The sequence below is a fragment of the Lolium rigidum genome, chromosome 1, assembly GCF_022539505.1.
Source record: "Lolium rigidum isolate FL_2022 chromosome 1, APGP_CSIRO_Lrig_0.1, whole genome shotgun sequence".
Lineage (NCBI taxonomy): Eukaryota > Viridiplantae > Streptophyta > Magnoliopsida > Poales > Poaceae > Lolium > Lolium rigidum.
In genome coordinates this window covers 220,441,300-220,449,276 of record NC_061508.1, presented here as the reverse complement: position 1 = coordinate 220,449,276, position 7,977 = coordinate 220,441,300, and positions in this window count along the sequence as shown.

Genomic DNA, 7,977 nt, shown 5'->3' with positions numbered 1-7,977 from the left:
ATCCTCGGATATGTACGCAACTTTCATTCAATTTGAGAATTTTCATTTGAGCAAGTCTGGTGGCCTAATAAAATCCATCTTTACGGACTCGTTCTGTTTTGACAGATTCTGCCTTTTTATTTCGCATTGCCTCTTTTGCTATGTTGGATGAATTTCTTTGATCCATTAATGTCCAGTAGCTTTATGCAATGTCCAGAAGTGTTAAGAATGATTGTGTCACCTCTGAACATGTGAATTTTTATTGTGCACTAACCCTCTAATGAGTTGTTTCGAGTTTGGTGTGAAGGAAGTTTTCAAGGATCAAGAGAGGAGTATGATGCAATATGATCAAGGAGAGTGAAAGCTCTAAGCTTGGGGATGCCCCGGTGGTTCACCCCTGCATATTCTAAGAAGACTCAAGCGTCTAAGCTTGGGGATGCCCAAGGCATCCCCTTCTTCATCGACAACATTATCAGGTTCCTCCCCTGAAACTATATTTTTATTCCGTCACATCTTATGTACTTTGCTTGGAGCGTCGGTTTGTTTTTGTTTTTTGTTTTGTTTGAATAAATGGATCCTAGCATTCACTTTATGGGAGAGAGACACGCTCCGCTGTAGCATATGGACAAGTATGTCCTTAGGCTCTACTCATAGTATTCATGGCGAAGTTTCTTCTTCGTTAAATTGTTATATGGTTGGAATTGGAAAATGCTACATGTAGTAACTCTAAAATGTCTTGGATAATTTGATACTTGGAAATTGTTGTGCTCATGTTTAAGCTCTTGCATCATATACTTTGCACCCATTAATGAAGAAACACTTAGAGCTTGCTAATTTGGTTTGCATATTTGGTTTCTCTAGAGTCTAGATAATATCTAGTATTGAGTTTTGAACAACAAGGAAGACGGTGTAGAGTCTTATAATGTTTACAATATGTATTTTATGTGAGTTTTGCTGCACCGTTCATCCTTGTGTTTGTTTCAAATAACCTTGCTAGCCTAAACCTTGTATCGAGAGGGAATACTTCTCATGCATCCAAAATACTTGAGCCAACCACTATGCCATTTGTGTCCACCATACCTACCTACTACATGGTATTTATCCGCCATTCCATAGTAAATTGCTTGAGTGCTACCTTTAAAATTCCATCATTCACCTTTGCAATATATAGCTCATGGGACAAATAGCTTAAAAACTATTGTGGTATTGAATATGTACTTATGCACTTTATCTCTTATTAAGTTGCTTGTTGTGCGATAACCATGTTTACGGGGACGCCATCAACTATTCTTTGTTGAATATCATGTGAGTTGCTATGCATGTCCGTCTTGTACTGAAGTAAGAGAGATCTACCACCTTTATGGTTGGAGCATGCATATTGTTAGAGAAGAACATTGGGCCGCTAACTAAAGCCATGATTCATGGTGGAAGTTTCAGTTTTGGACACACATCCTCAATCTCATATGAGAATAATAATTGTTGCCACATGCTTATGCATTAAAGAGGAGTCCATTATCTGTTGTCCATGTTGTCCCGGTATGGATGTCTAAGTTGAGAATAATCAAAAGCGAGAAATCCAAAATGCGAGCTTTCTCCTTAGACCTTTGTACGGGCGGCATGGAGGTACCCCATTGTGACACTTGGTTAAAACATGTGCATTGCAAAGATCCGGTAGTCCAAGCTAATTAGGACAAGGTGCGGGCACTATTAGTATACTATGCATGAGGCTTGCAACTTGTAAGATATAGCTTTCATAACTCATATGCTTTATTACTACCGTTGACAAAATTGTTTCATGTTTTCAAAATAAAAGCTCTAGCACAAATATAGCAATCGATGCTTTCCTCTTTGAAGGACTATTCTTTTTACTTTTATGTTGAGTCAGTTCACCTATCTCTCTCCACCTCAAGAAGCAAACACTTGTGTGAACTATGCATTGATTCCTACATACTTGCATATTGCACTTGTTATATTACTCTATGTTGACAATTATCCATGAGATATACATGTTATAAGTTGAAAGCAACCGCTGAAACTTAATCTTCCTTTGTGTTGCTTCAATACCTTTACTTTGATTTATTGCTTTATGAGTTAACTCTTATGCAAGACTTATTAATACTTGTCTTGAAGTACTATTCATGAAAAGTCTTTGCTTTATGATTCACTTGTTTACTCATGTCATTACCATTGTTTTGATCGCTGCATCCATTACATATGTTTACAAATAGTATGATCAAGGTTATGATGGCATGTCACTTCGAAATTATCTTTGTTATCGTTTTACCTGCTCGGGACGAGCGAGAACTAAGCTTGGGGATGCTTGATACGTCTCCGACGTATCGATAATTTCTTATGTTCTATGCCATATTATTGATGATACCTACATGTTTTATGCACACTTTATGTCATATTCGTGCATTTTACGGAACTAACCTATTAACAAGATGCCGAAGTGCCGGTTGTTGTTTTACTGCTGTTTTTGGTTTCGAGAAATCCTAGTAACGAAATATTCTCGGAATTGGACGAAACGAAGACCCGGGGCCTATTTCGCCACGAACCTTCCGGAAGACCGAAGAGCATACGAAGTGGGGCCACGAGGTGGCCAAACCACATGGCGGCGCGGCCAAGGGGGGCCCGCGCCGCCCTGTGGTGTGGGCCCTCGTCGGCCCCCGACTCTGCCCTTCCGCCTACTTAAAGCCTCCGTCGCGAAACCCACGATGCGAAGAACCACGATACGGAAAAACTTCCGGAGACGCCGCCGCCGCCAATCCCATCTCGGGGGATTACGGAGATCTCCTCCGGCACCCTGCCGGAGAGGGGATTCATCTCCGGGAGGACTCTACGCCGCCATGGTCGCCTCCGGAGTGATGAGTGAGTAGTTCACCCCTGGACTATGGGTCCATAGCGGTAGCTAGATGGTTGTCTTCTCCTCATTGTGCTTCATTGTTGGATCTTGTGAGCTGCCTAACATGATCAAGATCATCTATCCGTAATACTCTATGTTGTGTTTGTCGGGATCCGATGGATAGAGAATACCATGTTATGTTAATTATCAAGTTATTACATATGTGTTGTTTATGATCTTGCATGCTCTCCGTTATTAGTAGAGGCTCCGGCCAAGTTTTTGCTCTTAACTCCAAGAGGGAGTATTTATGCTCGATAGTGGGTTCATGCACGCATTGACACACAGGACGAGTGACGAGAAAGTTCTAAGGTTGTGTTGTGCTTGTTGCCACTAGGGATAAAACATTGGCGCTATGTCAGAGGATGTAGTTGTTGATTACATTACGCACCATACTTAATGCAATTGTACGTTGCTTTGCAACTTAATACTTGGAAGGGGTTCGGACGATAACCTGAAGGTGGACTTTTAGGCATAGATGCGGTTGGATGGCGGTCTATGTACTTTGTCGTAATGCCCAATTAAATCTCACTATACTTATCATGACATGTATGTGCATTGTTATGCCCTCTCTATTTGTCAATTGCCCGACTGTAATTTGTTCACCCAACATGCTTTTATCTTATGGGAGAGACACCTCTAGTGAACTGTGGACCCTGGTCCATTCTTTTAATACTCGAAATACAAATCTGCTGCAATACTTGTTTTTACTTGTTTTCTCTCGCAAACAATCATCTTCCACACAATAAGGTTAATCTTCACGTTACGGCAAGCCGGTGAGATTGACGACCTCACCTGTTTCGTTGGGGCAAAGTACTTTGGTTGTGTTGTGCGGGTTCCACGTTGGCGCCGGAATCCCCGGTGTTGCGCCGCACTACATCCCGCCGCCATCAACCTTCAACGTGCTTCTTGGCTCCTCCTGGTTCGATAAACCTTGGTTTCTTTCTGAGGGAAAACTTGCTGCTGTGCGCATCATACCTTCCTCTTGGGGTTCCCAACGAACGTGTGAAATACACGCCATCATCCATCTAAAAGTGAATTGGATGAGTAAGTTAGAGAAGTGAACAAGTGTGTCAAAATTTTATGTAGATTCATAAGGAAGAGCATGATTCATCAATTTTTGAAAAGATCCCAAGGAAAAGAGTGTGAATAATTTTTCATAAATATTCCCTTCATTTGGTTTCAAAACTAAGTTTTTCTGAACGTCCATTCTAACTAGGGTCTTCTAAGGTCAAACAATGGCTCTGATACCAACTTGTCAACACCCGGATTTTTAAGTCCAGATGCCTATTATGCCATACATCGCAATCCCAGGAAGATTGTTGTTGCGAGACATAACAGTCGATATCATAAGTCATCATTCATTACAACCCATACTTGTCTTACAAATTCATATCACATGATCCTATATTACACAAATAGTTGATCTAAGGATCAACACACATAATACATAGCGGAAGCGTAATAGAAGTGAACTATCTAATCCCCAGGCCAACGCTTAACGTTAGAAGAACTCCTAGTTGTCGTAGGCGTCCTGCTGGTCGTCACCTTGGTAGTGCTGCTCCTCTTCATAGTCTGGCCGTTTGAATAGCCAGGGACACAGCCGTGAGTACTTTACGTACTCGCAAACTAATACTAGTGTAAGTACTATCAGTTTTAGTAAGGGGGTGCTAAGCTCTAGTTTATTTTGCATAAAGCCAATTTTAGTTCACAAGTAGTTGAAAAAGACTCTTCAAGTGCTAACTAACTCAAGTGGGAACATTAGTGTCATTCCCACAACTCAGTTGTGATTCAAGTCAAGTCACTTATTCAATTCACCAAATGTTGTTCAAGAAATATCTGACACCGGAAACAGTATGGCCTTTCCAACCGTCCGTAACCGTGGACACGGCTATTCGAATAGATTTACACTCTGCAGAGGTTGCACACTTGTGCCACAACATTTGATTACATCCGTTAGGGATAACCCTGAATCATCGTAACTCAGTACGCAGATCATCAACCATAACCTTTCACTTACATACCCTAGTATAGGCACCTCTCCCCATGAGCTTGGCCTCCCAGTGAAGACCAACCGTCAGCCTGGGAACTGCACAGGGCTTGGGCCGTACATTCACCTCATTTCACATCATTTCACCTTCTACAGAGGCAGCCTCGGCATAACCCCTATGATGCTTGTTCAGAGAGAACCCATACTAAGATGCATAAACTTCCAGTTAATCCCTACCCATAATCAGGTATTGTGGGGGTACTAACTAATTGGAAAGGTATCGAATTCAAACCAACATCAGTTTTTATCAAATTCATCTTGTCATTCAGTCATATTCACCTTCAAAGATCTTTCAATACAATGACTCATCATTCCAAGGTTTTCAAATTCACTTCAATTCACAAGTTCCCATCTAGAGTAGTCAATTTTATTTGTTAGCACTAGCAACTATTCATGAGGGGTGCTATCTAGCTTGTCAAGCTTTGAGGCTAACTTTGCTACGCTTGTAACACTCTATACTTAGACCAAAGTTAACTATAAAAGTAATCTTTGATAAACAAAGTAAAAGATTGAAGGGTAAAACTTGGGATGGGATCCTTGCATATAAGATAAATGGTAAGATTGCCTTGCTCAATAGAGCTTTGCACTTGCAAGAGTATTAGCTTGCCTTGGTTGGTGTACTGATCAAAGTGGTCTTCCTCTTCCTGGAAGTAGACTTCATCCTCCTGGTACTTCTCGGTACTAGCGTCCAAAAATGGATACGAGGTAACAATCACCAAACAAGGTTCAAGAGCTAGACTAAGCACACCATGGATCCACACAAACTATTCTAGCATCATTACACACCTAACATATTAGTTGAATTGGTTTTCCTTCTTTAAGAAAAATAATTTCCTCTCATTAGTCATTACCAATATAGATTAAAGTTTCTATTTAGTTCTTGGAGGAATTAATTTCCTCTCATTGAATCTTGTTAAGATTTAATCCCCTCAAATGAGTAATGTATGAACCCATGTTGACTAAGGTCAACCATTCATAATCCTCATTTGGGAAATGATTTAAATGAGGTAGAAGACCTCATACCATTTAACCATACCACTTAAGATTTAATATCACCAAGTAATTCAGTGTGAGAGTAAGTAGATCAAGGTCACAACCTCATATGACGTTACTTGGGACAATATTTAAATGAGGGCAAACTCCTCATATGATTTATTATATAGTTTTGGACAATATCATTTGACTAGAATAGCCATATAGTCCTTTATTTCAACTAGGCCATGATCACACAAAGTAACCAGGCCATATTTTTACATAATCAATTAGATCATGTGAAATGTGATCTATGAGAGTTGAAATCAACTCAATAGCATTTTTGGTTGATTTTTAATAATTGTTTGAAGTTGCAAAAGTCTCTGCCTTGTTATTTTTGTCACATTAATTCTACAAAGAATCTCATGATGAGACCAGGGTAGTTGTGTAGATCTTTTCTCTAGCTTTCTAACCATATGCATTTCGTCAAATTTGGTCGAGCCAAACTAATTCTATTTAAATTTGAAAAAGCATCTGCAAGCATTTTGGAAGAAAAAACTGAAATTCGAATTTGAATTAAAAGGGCCGCGCGGGAAAAATAAACGGGCCGGCCCAGCTATGCCCAAAATGCACGCGGGCCAACTGACAGCGGGGGACCCACGCGTCAGTGACTTAACTAACCCGAATCGGTACGTTTTAAACATAGCCGCACGATTAGACGTGGATCCAACGGATCACAATCGTCGTCCTCGCCGGCGAGAGAGGGTCACTAGCGCGGCGCAGGTGGGGGTCGAGCGTGCTCACCGTGGCTCCAGCGAGGGTGGGGAGTGCGCGCGGTGAAGTGGTCGTCGACGGCGAAGCTCCAGGTACTGGCGGCAGCTCCGGGGATGGCTCCAATCGACGGCGGCGAGCTGCGGTACTGGCGGCCTCCGGCGGTGAAATTGGCGAGCTCTGGTGGCTAATCGAGGCGAGGCGGTAGTCGATGAGGTCGAGGGAGGAGAGGTGAGTGCGGTGGTGTGAAGAAATCGACGAGGGGAAGCCTCTATTTATAACGGCAGAGGGGTGCCGTGGGTGCTGCGGCAAGTCGACCATGGCGCGGGCTCTCCGGCGGCGTAGGGAGGTAGGCGATGGCGCGGCACTGTGCTGCGGTTCCTGGCGATCCTCTGGGCGGCGTCGGCTAGGCTAGGCGGTGCCCAACGCTGTCGGGTGGTTGCGGAGTACTGCGCGGCAGTGGCGGGATGCAGTCGTCGTCTCCGGCAGCAGCGGGCGCGGGTCGGCGACGCGAGCATGTCTGCGGGGTTCTTGGTGCGGTGGGGATGCTCGAGGTGAAGAGAAGGGGGCCAGGGGTGCTGTGAATCGTCGGGACGCCGCGTGCCCGTGGCGCGCTCCGGCAGACACGCGATGTCGCGGCCATGCCGTTCCTGTCGCGCCATAGCGTCGTGGGCGCGCGTTGGTCTGGGCGTTGCCGTCCACCTTTCGACCAATGGAGGGCACAGGCATGCTCAGGAGGTCAAGTGGAGGCAGTAGGGCAGGGTTGGCCAGTGTAGAGAGGAGGGATGCTAGGGTTAGCATGGGGCATGGTGAGCATGGCCGGCATGCCATTGGTGTTTTATCCCTAGTGGCAACAGCACATCCACAACCTTAGGGGTTGCTGTCACTCCCCCAGATTCAATGGAGATATGAACCCACTATCGAGCATAAATACTCCCTCTTGGAGTTACAAGTATCAACTTGGCCAGAGCCTCTACTAGCAATGGAGAGCATGCAAGATCATAAACAACACATATATGATAGATCAATAATCAAATTGACATAGTTTTCCATATTCATCGGATCCCAACAAACACAACATGTAGCATTACAAATAGATGATCTTGATCATGATAGGCAGCTCACAAGATCTAAACATGATAGCACAAGAGGAGAAGACAACCATCTAGCTACTGCTATGGACCCATAGTCCAAGGATGAACTACTCACGCATCAGTCCGGAGGCGGGCATGGTGATGTAGAGCCCTCCGGTGATGATTCCCCTCTCCGGCAGGGTGCCGGAGGCGATCTTCAGAACCCCCCG